The following is a 15,817-nucleotide window of genomic DNA, read 5'->3' as shown; positions in this document are numbered from 1 at the left end:
TGCACCCTTGGCACATGGAGGCTCCCAGGCTAGGTGTCGAGTCAGAGCTGAGACCACGGGCCTATGCCACAGCCACATCTGTGACCTACACCACAGCCCATGGCAATGCTGGATCCTTAACCTAATGGGCAAGGCCAGGGATCAAACCCACATCCTCATGGATGCCAGTTGGGTTCATTAACTGCTGAGCCACGATGGGAATTCCCCCATCCTTCCTAAACTCTTTCAAAAGGTGGAAGAAGAAAGAACACTCTCAAAGACAGTCTATGAAGCCACCAGCACCCCAATACCAACCAGACAAAGATACTACCAAGAAAGAAAATTATAGGAAAATATCATTGATGAATAGAGACACAAAAATTCTCAACAAAATTTCAGCCAACCAAATCCAACAAATTATAAAAAAGATCATACACTGCAACCAAATGGGATTCATCCCAACTTCACAAGGATGATTCAACATACACAAGTCAATTAATGTAATACACCACATTAACAAGAGAAAAATCGAGAAACATAATCATCTCAATAGATGCTGAAAAAGCATTTGATAAAATCCAACATCCATTCAGGATAAAAATTCTTACCAAAGTGGGTAGAGAGGGAACATACCTTCACATAATAAAGGTCATTTATGACAAACCCACAGTCAATATAATACTCAATGGAGAAACGCTGAAAGCCTTTTCACTAAAATCTTGAAGACAAGGATGCCCACTCGCATCACGTTTATTCAACAAGGTAACTGGAAGTCCTAGCCACAGCAATCAGACAAACAAAAGAAATAAAAGGTATCCAAACTGGAAGAGAAGAGGTAAAACTGTCACTTTATGCAGATGGCATGATACTATATGTAGAAAACCTTAAGGACTCCACACAAAAACTATTTGATCTGATCAATGAATTCAACGAAGTAGCAGGATACAAGATTAACATTCAGAAATCGGTTGCATTTCTGTATACTGACAATGAAACACTAGAAAAGGAATATAAACGTATCTTTTAAAATCACACCTCCAAAAATTAGATACCCAGAAATAAACCTGACCAAGTTGGTGAAAGCAGACTTACATGCTGAGAACTATGACACATTAATCAAAGAAATCAAAGAGGATTCAAAGAAATGGAAAGATAGTCCATGCTCCTGGACTGGAAGAATTAACACCCTTCAAATGGCCATACTACCCAAAGCAATCTACAGAGTCAATGCAATCCCTATCAAATTACCCATGACATTTTTCACAGAACTAAAACAAACAATCCAAAATTTTATATGGAACCACAAAAGACCCAGAACTGCCAAAGCAATCCTTGGGAACAAACACCAAGCAGGAGGCATACTCTCCCAGACTTCAGACAATATTACAAAGCTACAGGAATCAAGACAGTGTGGTACTGGTACCAAAACAGACATACAGACCAATGGAACAGAATAGAAAACCCAGAAATAAACCCAGACACCTATGGTCAATTAATCTTTGACAAAGGAGGCAAGAATATAAAATGGGAAAGAGACAGCCTTTTCAGCAAGCGGTGCTGGGAAAACTGGAGTGCTGCATGTAAATCAACAAAACTAGAACACACACTCACACCATATATAAAAATAAACTCAAAAGGGCTTAAACACTTAAACATACGAAAAGACACCATAAAACTCCTCAAAGTGAAAATATACAAAACATTCTCGGATATCAAGTGTAAAAATGTTTTCCTAGGTCAGTCTCCCAACGCAATAGAAACAGAAACAAGAACAAACCAATGGGACCTAAACCAACTTACCAGCACAGCAAAGAAACCATTAAAAAACCAAAAACTAAAAAGACAACCTAAGGAGTGGGAGAAAATAGTTGCAAAAGATGCAAGTGAAAAGGGCTTTATCTCCAAAATACAAAAACAACTCATACAACTCAACAGCAAAATAACCCCATACAACCCAATTGGAAAATGGGCAGAGGACTGAAAATGACATTTCTAAAAAGGAGACATACAGATGGCCAACAGGCACATGAAAAAATGCTCAACATCACTAATTATTAGAGAAATGCAAATCAAAACTAAGTGAAGTACCACTTCACACCAGTCAGAATAGCCATCATTAGTAAGTCTAAAAACAGCAAATGCTGGAGAGGCTGTAGAGAAAAGGGAACCCTCCTAGACTGTTGGTGTGGATGCAAATTGTTACAACCACTGTGGAAAACAGTATGGAGGCACCCCAGAAAACTAAATATAGAACTACCATATGACCTAGCAATCCCACTCTTGGACATATAACCAGACAAATCTTTCATTGAAAAAGATACATGCACCCCTAGGTTCATGGCACCACTATTTACAACAGCCAAGACATGGAAACAACCTAAATGTCTTTCAAGAGATGAATGGATTAAGAAGATGTGGTGACCTGTATACAATGGACTACTACTCAGCCATAAGAGAGAAAAAATAGTGCCATTTGCAGCAACAGGAATGGAACTAGAGACTCTCACACTACGTGAAGAAAGTCAGAAAGAGAAAGACAGATACCATATGGTATCACTGATATCTGGAGTCTCATATACGGTACAAATGAACCTTTCCTCAGAAAAGAAACAAATTCATGGACATGGAGAACAGACTTGTGGATGCCAAGGGGGAGTGGGGTGGGGGAGTGGGATGGACTTGGAGTTAGGGGTTAGGAGATGCAAATGATTGCATCTGGAGTGGATAAGCAATGAGATCCTGCTGTATAGCACAGGGAACTCTGTCTCATTACTTGTGATGGAACATGATGGAGGATAATGTGAAAAAAGAATGAATATATGTATGTATGAATGGGTCACTTTACTGTACAGCATAAATTGAGAAAACACTGTAAATCAACTCTAATAAAAAATTAAAAAAAATAAAAACACCAAAAAAAAAAATTAGGTTAACAGAAGCTTGTGGTGTGAAGTCTGATGGAAAAATCTAAGAATACACTTTTTAAATCACTATTTAGAGTAATTAATATAAACTCATGCTTACAGCATCTGATATAATGGTGAATAAGATATTGACTTTTCTCCTATATTGGTTTCTTGAAATAAGGTCTAATAAAGCCATTTTCAAGAAGACCAGTTCAGAAGGATGAGGCAGCATGGCTGCCATGTCTCATCAGTATGTCACAAAGAATTTAAAAACTTCATATTCCTGGGAGTTCCCATCATGGTGCAGCGGAAACGAATCCAACTAGGAAGCATGAGGTTGCTGGTTTGATCCCTGGCCTTGCTCTGTGGGTTAAGGATCTGGCGTTGCCGTGAGCTGTGGTGCAGGTTGCAGATATGGCTCAGGTCTGGCGCAGCTGTGGCTGTGGCGTAGGTCAGAGCCTACAGCTCGATTAGATTCCTAGCCTGGGAATCTCCTTATGCCGCAGTGCGGCCCTAAAAAGACAAAAAAATAAATAAGTAAGTAAATAAAAAATAAAACTTCATATTCCTATATCATATATGTGATGTCATAAAGAAGGCAGAAACAGAGCCAATGACTAGAGGGGAAACACAGTCCAATTCCTATCAGATAAATGGAAATTCTCACGCTAAAGGCCAATTTACCATAATTCCTTTTCCCTGGACACCATGTTCAATTTTCAACAGAAAGTTACCAATTTTAAAACCACAGTTTGAAGAGACAGAGAAAGTACCAGAACTAGACTCAGAGTATAGAGTTAAAAAATATAAGACCAGGAGTTTAAAATAACAGTGATCAATGTGCATAGAGCTCTAAAGCACCCATACATTTATTTAACTACTTCATCTGCCAGACCATGTATGGTATTTAAAAACCTTTTGTACAAACTACATCATGTTCAACTATACAATATGTTCAAATCTAACATATAGGCTTACTTTTACCTTTTATCCAATTATTTTCTTGGTTAATTTATGAAATTCTTATCTAGAAGACATTTTGGAGTTGCTTATTCGTACAAGAAGAAATAAATTTGCAATCCGTACTAAAAATTTGGGTGATTATATTCTACTAATCATTCAATTCTTTCAGCTGTATATATTTTAAAACTTCACATTGCTACATCAGATATGTGATAGTTCCAAGAACACTGAAGTGAAAAACAATCGATGTCAAACCTCTTGTTTTAGAGCTTTCAGTTTGGAAGAAATTATTGGCTTGGTTAATTATTGCTTGTGTATTATGCTAAATATATAATTATGATAAATTATTATGATAAATTATTATAATCGTAACTATGCTAAATTATTTCAATTAAGTTTCCTGTTACAATGAGAGAGACAGGCAAAGGGATTCTCTCACCAGAATCTCCAACAAGGTATCTCAAGAAGGGGAGAAAGCAGATGTGCTCTAGAAAGTGCCCATAAAACAAGACAGATTTCCCCGTTGGAAGACAGATATGTTGGTCTGGAATCTGCAACAGTGTATATCCTGGAGATATTAATTTGCAATTTTTATTTGTTTAGAAATCAGGACATGGTAAAGAATGTCTTAGGAGTAGAAATCAGGACAAGGTAAGGAATGTCCTTCCTTACGAAAAGACGACCTAAAGCTTATGTGAACCTGGAACTTCTAAGCTTGAGACAGAGAAGGAGACACTGCAAAGGGCACAAAGATGGAGGAGCCAGTGCAGTTAGGAGTCAACCAGGGAAGAACAACCTTCAGAAAGCACTGAAGAAGAAAACAAAGGAGAATTGCATAAGATGAAACTTTTATAATTATTTATAGGTTATATTGGATTCTGCATTGAATATAGATTACATGTGTGATCTCAGAGGACCACTTTTACTTCCCTGAGCCTCAGTTTCCTCAAATGTAAAGTGAAACTATTCTTGGAGCTGTCATGAGAAGCAGACAATCTAAAATATTCAAGAGCACTTAGCAGCTTATCATCCACTGAGTGAAGGCTAAACAGGTAGGGACTATTTTCTTGTTTTCATACAGAGAGAAATGGAAAAAATGAATCCTCCTACCCCTCTCTCTGCAAGTGACTGCACAACACTGACAGTCTGCAAACAGTACCTCATTAATCATATAGAATTCTATCCATAATAATATAATACATATAGATATGTTGTACATACATCTAAAACACAGATACTATAAATTATACCACATGCAATAAGCCACATATCTATCTGCTGATTCTCATACCTGGAACACTTCCCTCTTCCTCTCTGCTTTCCTGGATCTCATCCTTTCACTCCAATATCACAATCCTTTCCTTCTTCTGAGAGAAGAAATCCTCATTCACTCTGCATCAAGCTGTACTGCTCATTCACACAGCTGTTTCCTTTCCCATTAGGGTCTCTGCCTGTCAATTTCCCCTTAAGACAAGAAATCCACCAACTGCAAGCAGAAGGTGAATGAAAGTTCTAGGTTTGTCAGTAACTCTCAGATGACTCCATGCTCTCTGTCTGCCAAGAAGTGCAAGCCCAGACTGTCCAGCCTCCCAGAGAAACCCAGGAGATACAGGGAACCCTGCCCAACACTTAACTTCAGGGGAAGCCAGGAGCTCAGCTGTGCCTCTATTGGGTACTTGCACATGCTGATAGCACCAGGAGGGGCTCCCCTGGCTCAGAACTCTCACTGGCTTCAAAAGCCCAAAGCCTAGGAAACATGGAGGTGAAAGTCAGCAGCAGTTGGACAACTTGGACCAAGAACAGAGATATTTAAAGCTTTCATTGGAATAGGAGCAGGTCTTCATTTCATGGAACAACACAGATGAGCTGCAATGAGGCAAGTGTTTCCCAAGAAAACCCTTTTTCAAAGAATGAGAAGACCGAGTGGATGCTGTGAGCACAGAGTTATCGCACAAATATGTGGCCACTAGCAGTGTTCCCAGCATGGGTGACACGGATACAACAGCAACCTGCAGAGCATCAGGAGGGGTGATGGTTCCTCCAGTGCCAGCTGCAGACCTGTTTCCTCCCTAGGACCCAGCAAGTTATCATAGAGCAGGGAAGGATATTCCTGGGGACAATGTAACCCAAGGAATTTCTTACTGTCCATCATGATGGAGCTGTTTTGAAAGATGAACCAAATAAAACAATGATGAACAGAAGGGACACAGGCAGGGATTATGATCCATTTAGGAACCAGTGGGGTAGAGCCTTCCCAGCAGGACATGGATCAGCAATGTGCACACTGGAAGATGACAACTTCTTAAAGAAACAAAGACCTTTCTGGAAATGCATTCATTTAATTTAGGCCATTTGGAACGTGGACATTAATGGATCAATCTCTTTTCTTTGTAGTTGATGCATACGCACAGAGTTGGGATATTTAAAGTCAGAAGGACATTTCAAGTCACTCAGAGGTTTGGAAACCTTTCTGAGAATTAACATCCAAACAATAAGCAAAAAACATACATAACAGCAAAAATGTCATTTATCAATGCATGCTGTTTTGAAAAATATTGTATTTCAATCCTACAGTATTTTTTTATGATGCTTTAATAGGTTGAGGCTAGAAACATGAATCAAGAGAACTATTCTAAGCAGTTTTTCTGACTGTTGAGTTCAAGCCAGACTCTCCCTGCTAATTAAATCTTTTTTTCCTTTTTGGTTGCTCCTCGGCATAGGGAGTTCCTCAGGCTGGGGATCAGATCCAAGCTGCAGTTGCCATGTAAGCTGCAGATGCAGCAGCGCTTGATCCTCTAACCCACTGTGCTGGGCCAGGGTCGAACCTGTGTCCTGGAGGTCCAGGAAATGATGCAGATCCAATTGCACCACCGTGGGTACTCCAAAGCAGCCCTTTAAAACACACCTTGCTTTTGTCAAGGAGGTGCGTATGCTCTTCCATCTTGATCATATGTAAAGCATCTTCAGGACCCACATCGTAACCAGTGGTTGTAATAAAAAAGAGAAGACGTTCTTCACTGGACTCTCCATTGACAACAGAAGGTCCAGTCTGGTTAGCAACAGAGTTGTCTTCTTTAGGAATGAGAACAGCAGGCTGACTGGAAGAGGTCTCCTGGGAAAGCAGTGAGGTCCTTGTGGACTGAAAAACAATGGACAACATGAGAGCTGGGAGTCAGTTACTTGGGAGGATTTCCTGAAGACTATAGCCTGGAGGACAGCCTCTCAGATAGCTCTCAGGATATACTCCAGGCAGTTAGGGGGAAGTCAGATATACACAATTTTGGCAAATGGGGTACCTACCATCAAGGACACAGCTTGGTAGAAGTTGCTGCACATCGGGAGCAGCAGATGTCTCTGTTGATGACTTTACTGCTTTTCTAAGTATGAGCATAGGCAAGAAGTTGGCTTCACAAAATTTTCTCCAGAAAGTATCTACCCTCTGAAGGCCTGCACTGTCAGTTTTCCCAGAGCACAGAGTGCCTGCCGCCTTCCTGATCTCCACCCTGAGCTCCTTTCAGGGTGTATTAAACTTCAGTGACTTCATTCCTGTGGAACCCGATGGAGAGGGACTTCTTAGTTGTCATCCTGAAGGAGAAATGTCAGAGCTCATATGGCTAGAAATCGTTAGGTGCTTTTCCTTTGTTCTTAGTGTCACAAGAAAAATTAAACGTCAAAAAGAGACTCCAGGGATCTGCTTTTGAAGGGTTAATAAAGTTGTGTTACTATATTTTATTGAAGAAATCAGTCATAAAATCTCCCTTTTTTCAATTAGCAGAAAAATCTCTTTTTAACTATTTAATTATAGATTTTATCTATTTTTCATCACAACTTAAAGTCACTTCAATTGATTCAGACCTCCTGCCTGACAAAGCAACACTGTGGCATCTGAAGTGAAAGTAAGCATCTTTTGTCATCTCACGTTCTTCCCTCTAATTATTTTGTTCTTTCCTAAAGATCACGTGTTTTTTCCACCTTTCACTTTCTTTAATGGGCTCCTCCAGACAAATCATTGGATACCTCCTCACTCAGGTTTGCTCCTATATCTTACGTACACCGTCCAGATTTATATTTTCTCCAGCTGTCTAAGTGAATGTGTTCCAAATAGGGTTAATGAGAGGACTGAGTTAATATTTTAAGAACTTACAAAGTAGTTAGTCCTTGATGAGCAAGCAATGAAATTCAGTTATTACTCTTTAATATCATGATTACTATTATCTAGATTAATATCAGGATATTCCATAATCTAGGAATTTCCTTCTTTGTAATTCTAGTTTTCTCAGAGCATTCTTTTCATTGCCCAACTGGATTTATCAACTAGACACATGCTCAGCAAGGCTCATCTCCAAGATCCTGCCACAGAGGTTTACTCTTCTAGCAACTGGGGTTCTGTTTTCCAATCTCTCTCACTCTCTCTGTCTCTCTTTTTTTTTTTCATGGCCCTGCCTGTCTTATATGGAAATTTCCAGGCTAGAGGTTGAATGGGCGATGCAGCTGCCAGCCTGCACCACAGCCACAGGAACATAGGATCCAAGCCACATCTGCCACCTAAGACACAGCTTGCAGCAATATCCAGCCCTTAACCCACTGAGCAAGGCCAAGGCTCAAACTCGAATCCTGTTAGACAACCTGTTGAAGTACAATGGAAACTCCAAGGTTTCTAGTCTCATATGAGCTGATTTCTTCTCTTTGCTTCAGACCTGGCCACATATGCATTAAATTAAAAAAATTCAAGTGGCTTAACTTGCAAATCTGAAGGCTGTCAATTGACTCAGGAGTGGGTCTTCTCTGAGCCTCTCGCAGAAGCAGCCATGTGCCTGCCTTCCTGTTGTTCATACTGGCCTCACCCTTCCCCTCTGCATAGCCTTGTCCCCATCTGTGCTGCACGGAAGCTTGCTAACATAGAACACATAACGTGTGTGAGGGGAAAACCACTTCCCTTCTTTCACATTCATGAAATTCAGACTTACATTTGTTTTCTTTTTGCCCACAAAACAAAGGTCAGCTTTTACTCTCTAGGAAAGTTGTCACAAGAAACCAAAAAATCTGCAGTCTTGAAAATGATAGAGAGTGCAGTTCCTTTGCCTTTCTTTTACTTCCCTTTATTGTTCTTACCTCATCATGAATTTAAACTACCATTGGAGCAGCAAGACTAATCTTGCACAATAAGACCCTCAGTGAATATAACTTGTAAGCCTTTAAGTGAAGAATCACACACAAGCAAAGGAAAGAAGGCAATTTCTACCTGACATGATGGCCTGGGCCTCACTGCCCTGCGTTCTCAGAGGGAGACGGAGACAGAGAAAGAGAAGCCCAGTGGGACCAACTGAATGAATGAACAACCAAAGGTCACTAGTTTCGGTGACGTGAGCTTCTCAGGAGAGACAACATCATCAGTGAATCTCCTGTCCTCAGCTGAGAAACTCTGAGTAGAAGAACTGTTCAAATGTCTAAGTAAAAGAGTTGAATAAGAAATTTGTCTTTGGCAAAAATACAAATTATTTGTCTACTCGAGGTAAAATGATTGCGATTGGATAATACAGAACAAACCTTTGCTCTCAGCATCTGAGGGCTGCTGAAACCTTTGATACCTGAGGACACAGGTCAGGAGAGAAGGAGGTCACCACTGAGGATCAGGGTCCTTCACGAAAACACTCTGGGGACAAAGGCGGAGATTCTGGGAGATGGATTATTTTCCCAACAAATAAACAGGCTCCTCCACAGAGAGAAGATTTTAGTCTTCAGGATGTGTTGAGCCTGCCTCAGGGAATGGGTCCAGGAGGTTAGGAAGTGGACTCTCTCCATCTAGAGGACAAGGTGTTACTAGATGTGACATCTCCTTTGTGAGTGAGGTGCTGCGGGGAAAACACAATCATCTTGGAATTAGAATCTCCAAACTCACAGTCTCATGAAAATAATCAAAATATGTGGTAGGGGTATTGGCCAGGCTGTGGAGGACTACAGGTCCCCCATAAGAAAATGATGAAAACAGAGGCTTATATGTGTAATAGTCATGACCTCCTGGTCTCCCAAGAGCAGAACCTCATGGATCTGCATGAACATATTCTAGAAGCAAGAGAAACATAGGAAAAGCTCATTCACTCATAATCATCAGCCTCTCCTGTAAATCGAACACGAAGGAAAACTCCTCTTTGATACAAAGATCTTAACTGCCAGAGGTGGTCTGGGAAATCTATAAATAAATACAGAAGCCAAAGAGCTGAGGGATCTGGCCTCTCACGTAAAGAAGGTGGGAAAAATGGATCCAAATTCAGGCTGTAGATATTTGTACCTAGAACACAGAAGAGCAATATTTAGGCGTGAAAGGGAGACACACATACAGAGAATGGTTTTACACACGTACATCACTTCTGATTTTAAGACAGAGACCCTTCTTACTTGATTAATAAAGATCCATTTGGATGAACATATCTGAACTTTATGGGGAAAACTAAACCTCTATGACAAAATTAATGGTTTAGAGTAATGACTTTGTCTTATACCATATGGAAAATACATAAATGAAACCAAAAAAGAAGTGAAAGTGTAGAGAAATGTTTAGAAAATGAAAATTACTGTGTTCCCTGTTTAATGGCCTTGCTTAGAGAGAATGGCATCAGAGAACCTACCTGCAAGGTTCCCCCAGACACCCACCTCAGCCAGGCCAGCAGTGCCCTCATTTTCCCCATGGCCTTTGTGTTCTCTCTACTGATGGCCCTGGTGGTGTTCAGCTACGGCCCTGGGGGATCTCTGAGCTGTGACCTGTCTCAGAACCATGTGCACGTCAGCAGGAAGAACCTGGTGCTTCTGTGTCAAATGAGGAGAATCTCCCCTTCCTCCTGCCTGAAGGGCAGAAAAGACTTCGGGTTCCCCCAGGAGATGGTGGATGGCAGCCACCTGCAGAAGGCCCAGGCCATCTCTGTCCTCCATGAGACGCTCCAACAGACCTTCCTCCTCCTCCACACAGAGCACTCCTCTGCTGCCTAGGACTCCACCCTCCTGGACAAGCTCTGCTCTGGACTCCATCAGCAGTTGGAAGACCTGGACTCCTGCTTGGTGCAGGTGAGGGGAGAGCAGGTATCTGCCCTGGGAAGAGGTACTTCCAGGGAATCCACCTCTATCTGAAGGAGAAAAAATACAGGGACTGTGCCTGGGAGAATGTCACAGTGGAAATCTGAGACCCTTGTCGTCATCAACCACTTTGCAAGAAAGGTTGCCCAATGCGGATGGAGACCTGGCATCACCGTAACATGATTCTCATTGATTAAGATGCCAAATCACCTTGTACATTCGACTCTGGTCATTTCACAAAATTCATTTCTGTTTTAGTCACAAAACTTATTGAAATAATTCGAGTAATACTTTTTCAGTAGTAAAACTTCCCTGGACATCAGGCCCTAAGAGCTGTTTGCTCTGATGTGATTTATTTATTGCTTATTTACTAATTTCTATTTATTTATTCTTATGTCTCATTTATAATTTCATATAAAAGGTATTTCTGCTTACATTGTATTAAAAGTTAGAAATCATGTTCACCTTTTTCATTAAAGTTGCCTAATGTTTTATTATTCAACTCTAATGAAAGAAACGTTTTTGAGTTTTTTTTTAATTCTGAAAACCCAAACCCTTATTTTTTCTACATAAATCTATGTCAGAATCATAGTCATCCATTTTGTCCTATGGCACCATCCTACCACTTTCCAGGAAATGCTTGTGAAAAATGTGGAACTACATGGAAGAGAGAGGAATCCCAGTAATTAAGGAAAACGGTCTGTCCTTCTGTCATAGGTGGACATGATTTATATCTAGTCAGCAAATGGAAGTTGGTGTAAATATCTGAAGAAAGGAGTCATCTCTTCCAGGGAAGCTGGTGACACACGACGGTGATGGGCTGACCTGGCACCTGTTACTCTTCCTCCCACCTTCTCCCCAGTCCTGCTTTTCTGAACCATTTACTCCTCATAAGACAGCTTCCAGCTCTCCAACTGACTCCCTTTCCACACAGGTGTCTGTTTCTGAGCTGGTTTCTAACCTCGAGGTTTGTGTTTGAGTAGAAGCCACAGAAAGAAGGCACAAGTGAAAGGAGAAATTCTAGGATTTTTCAAAACCTCAAGATCCCAACTCTGCTACTTAAAAGCAGTGTGACCTTGACAAATAACACAAACAACATGCTCCCTAAGTTTCCTCATCTTTAATATGGGAAAAATAGTATTTTTTTCATTAGGTTATTGTAAGGATTCAGTGAGTAAAATATACACAAGAAGCATAAAAGTGTGTCTGGCCGAAATAATCACGACTGTTAGAGGCAGGGGTTGCCTTCAGGGAGGATGCAGAAGAACTGGTCTGAGGGAGTGACTGGGATGGAACACAAGAAAGGTGGCAGGTCCTGGGCAAAATCTTTGTTTTTCACTTTGGGTGCTAGTTTCACAGTGAATTCAGTGTATGAAAATGCTTTGGGCTGTACGCTTAAGGTAATTTGCAGTTGCTGTGTATTACATTTCTAAAATAATTCCTGGGTATTAGCAAAAATTCCTTGGCAGAGAAGGTTCATCAGAAAACACCTGAATATACTTTAAACAGAAATAATATGGAAAGAACAGAGTTCTCAAATCAATGCAGAAAGTCACACAAATTATTCAGTAATGATGTTTGTGTGGACGCTTTAGTAAGGGGAAGGGCGAAAAAGGGCTGATGAACTCTTTTTTTTTTTTTTTTCTTTCTTTCCTGGTCCTTCAGCACAAGTTCAGAGGCAGGAAGAAACTAACAGGAGCTGTGAAAGGAAAGATTCTGTCCCCCCACCACCACCCCGGCTCTGCCCATTTTGATCCTAGTTCTCTTCTCCATAAAGTCCCAAGTCCATGATGGCTGGCAATGTCACCTCCTAGAGCTGGTCCTTCTCAGAAAATAAGGTCCTCAGAGGAGAGAGTCAAAACAAGAAAACAAATTAATCTAGAGTAGGGGCACATCTCACCCAAGCTCTGCTTGTCCATGTGAAAGCTGGGCCATGGTGCTTACCCACCAGGTGACTGTGTGAGACGTGGTGGAACAAGGCTTGTTTTGGTGGCAAAATTTTGGATAGTGAGTCAGACAAGTTAACCTTCCCAAGTTTCAGACCTACAAACCTCAGGGCGCTGTTGAGATGATTGCCCAGGAGAATGTGTGTGAAAATGCTTTACACAGACACAGCTCTATCCATACCTGGGCCTTACATTATAGCTATTGTCCTTGACACTCAACCTGGAATCCTAGCTCCTGGCCATGAATCTTCAAAGAATCTCTTCTCAGTGGAACATTCTACTCAGTCTCCTCCATTCTCTCTCTTGGCTCCAACTTTCTCTGGACACACCCAGGCTCCTATGTCAATTTTCAGAGCTCACCTGAAAGGTGATAATATGACACCAGCCCAGCCTCTTTTCAGAAAGGTGATTCATCTCTTCCTTACCTCAGGCATCCCTCTTGCTAGCTTGCCCTGTAGAAGCCCAGGCTCCAAGCCCAGCATGCGGCTGAAGTGAGGGGATCCCAGGGGGAACTGAATAGGGAAGGAAGCCTTGGGCTGAGGTATCTTCTGAAAAAGATGGTCTCTGCTTCTCAAAAACAGCAAAATTCATCCCTCACAAACAAATTTATTTTTCTCAAGAAATTATGTTTTCTTTTGTCTCTGCAGCACTGAGGTGAAGAATGGAGTATTGCAGGGAGTGGACTGAGATAAAAGAAGAGATTGCTCCAGCTCTGAGAGCTGACTGTGATGTGGGAGGAGGAGGGAGGGATGTTGGATGCTAGGGAGGGAGTCTCATAGTGGCCTCTCACACCCACTACCCTCTGAGCCTCCTTAATGATTGTCCTGCTGAATACAGTCCTTCCAAAAGCTAATACAAAAGCATCACAACTTGACAAATGTTGAAGGGCTTTAAAAATTGAGAAAATCCATTAGAGAACAAGCCTCGGGACAGGACTTCCCAGTCCTTTCCATGATCCATCAATATACTGATCTTAAACAGCCATGGGTTGGATGCTTGGGTGACACAGGCACATACAGCCCCAAATGTCTCACTCAAGCTCTAGGAACAGAAAGCAGCACGAAACTTCACATATCCCCCAAATATCACTGAACTCTTGCAGTCTTGAGGTCCCAAGTTCAGAAAAGAAAGGAACAAAGCATATGACCTCAAATATGTGGATGGATAAGACCTTTTATCTGACTCCAAGTCCCTTGTTCATCCTGATCCCAGCCTGGACAGAGCAGTTCAGTTTCCCAAGTCTTTGTTTGGCCATAATGAGCGTATACACTGACCACTTTCCCTCTTCCCTTTCCTCCTCAGTCAGGCTCTGCAAGTAGCAGGAATGCAGCACTCCTGGCCATGTGTGTGGCTGACAGGCAGAGACAGGGGGAGACCCAAGTGTGACGGAACAGGTGTAAGGCCTTAACAATGCTGGGAGGGAAAGAGCACAGCCTTAGGAGGCTTGGGAAAGAAAGCTCCATCAGCATTAAGTAGCACTCAGCTCGCCATCCAGCTACTGGAGGAGAGTTGAGTTCTCAGCTAAGGATATGAAAACTGACTAATATATACTAAATAATCTCATGATGCTTGTTACTTATTTTAATATATGATTCTTTGAGTAGGTCAACAGAAGCTTCTGAACAGAGATCTGATGGAAAATCTCAGAATATTATTATGTCAAAGCTAAACTCTGGAAATCTGTCCTCAACTCCCTCTGACAGTTGGTATCTAGTAGCATCTCAAGTTTAGGTGATACAAAATGAAATCATTAAAAAAAACCTGGACAGCTGCATGTAAAAGAATGGAATTAGAACACTCTCTAACACCATACACAAAAAATAAACTCATGGAACTCCCTCTTTGGCACCATGGGATCGGGACAGTCTTAGGAGCACTGGAACATGGGTTAGACACCCAGCCTGGCACAGTGGATTAAGGCTATGGCATTGCCACAGCTGTGGCTTCAGTCATGACCCTGTCTCAGATCTGATTCCTGGCCCATGAGTTCCATATGCCAAAAGGAAATGAAAGGAGAAAACAAACTCAAAATGGATTAAAGACTTAAATGTAAGACCAGATACTACAAAACGTCCAGGGGAAAACATAAGCAGAACACTCTGACATAAATCACAGCAGTATATTTTTTGAACCACTGCTCAAGTAATGAAAATTTAAAAAAATAAATAAATAGATGGGACTAATTACATTTAAAAGCTTTTGCCCAACAAAGGAAACCATAAGCAAAAAAGAAATGACAACCCACAGAATAGGAGAAAATATTTGCAAACAAATTGACCAAAAAGGGATTAATCTTCAAAAATATACCAACATCTCCTATCATGTTTTTTATAGTAAGCAACCAGAATGGGACAATGGTTAATCTGGGACAAGGTTGATCACACAAACATCCATATGAGAGGAGTGTCCGAAAGAGAAGAGTGAGAGAAAGGGTCAAAGAAAACATCTGAAGAGATAACAGCCAATAACTGCCTTAACATAGGGAAGAAATCACTCAGTCAAATCCAGGAAGCACAACAAGTACCATATAAAATAAACCCACGGAGGAACACCCCGAGACACATATTAGTCAAACTGATCAAAATTAAAGACAAAGAGAAAATATGGAAAGCAGCTAGGGAAAAGAAACAAACAACATACAAGGGAACCACAAAAGGTTACTGGCTGATTTTTTAGCAGAAACCCTGCAGAACAGAAGGGAGTGGCATGATATACTTAAAGTGATGAAAGGAAAAAAAACCCCAACCATGATTAATCTACCCAGCATGGCTCTCGCTCATATTTTAAGGAGAACTCAAAAGCTTTACAGACAAGCAAAAGCTAAGAGAATTCACCATCACTAAACCAGCTTTACAAGAAATACTAAAGGAATTCCTCTAGGTGGAGAAGAAAAGGCCATAACTCGAAACAGAAATGTTTCAAATGGCAAGGCTCAACAGTAAAGGCATACGTATA

The 15,817-nt window shown here is 41.1% G+C and overlaps 1 long non-coding RNA gene and 1 pseudogene across 16 annotated transcripts in view; one reads left to right on the top strand and one right to left on the bottom strand.

The window, feature by feature from the left end:
* Positions 1–6,167: 6,167 nt before the first annotated feature.
* Positions 6,168–15,817, bottom strand: part of LOC146406982 (uncharacterized) — a 33,920-nt gene continuing 24,270 nt past the window's right edge. For 9 of the 16 annotated variants that reach the window (XR_014820722.1, XR_014820715.1, XR_014820708.1 and 6 more), the window contains 3 exons: positions 9,396–9,700; positions 7,149–7,433; positions 6,168–6,987 (listed from right to left, as the gene is read on the bottom strand). This is a non-coding gene — a long non-coding RNA (uncharacterized LOC146406982). The remainder of the gene's footprint in view (positions 6,988–7,148; positions 7,434–9,395; positions 9,701–15,817) is intronic. The other 7 variants (XR_014820724.1, XR_014820719.1, XR_014820718.1 and 4 more) reach the window with 1 other exon arrangement.
* On the top strand, positions 10,456–11,094 carry LOC146406983 (interferon omega-1-like; annotated as a pseudogene).

The sequence above is a fragment of the Sus scrofa genome, chromosome 1 (genome assembly GCF_054392235.1).
Source record: "Sus scrofa isolate SSC_HxYL_T2T_F1_AM1 chromosome 1, Sscrofa_HxYL_maternal_Yorkshire_Landrace_v2.0, whole genome shotgun sequence".
In the NCBI taxonomy this organism is placed as follows: domain Eukaryota; kingdom Metazoa; phylum Chordata; class Mammalia; order Artiodactyla; family Suidae; genus Sus; species Sus scrofa.
This window is presented reverse-complemented; position numbering and strand designations above follow the sequence as displayed.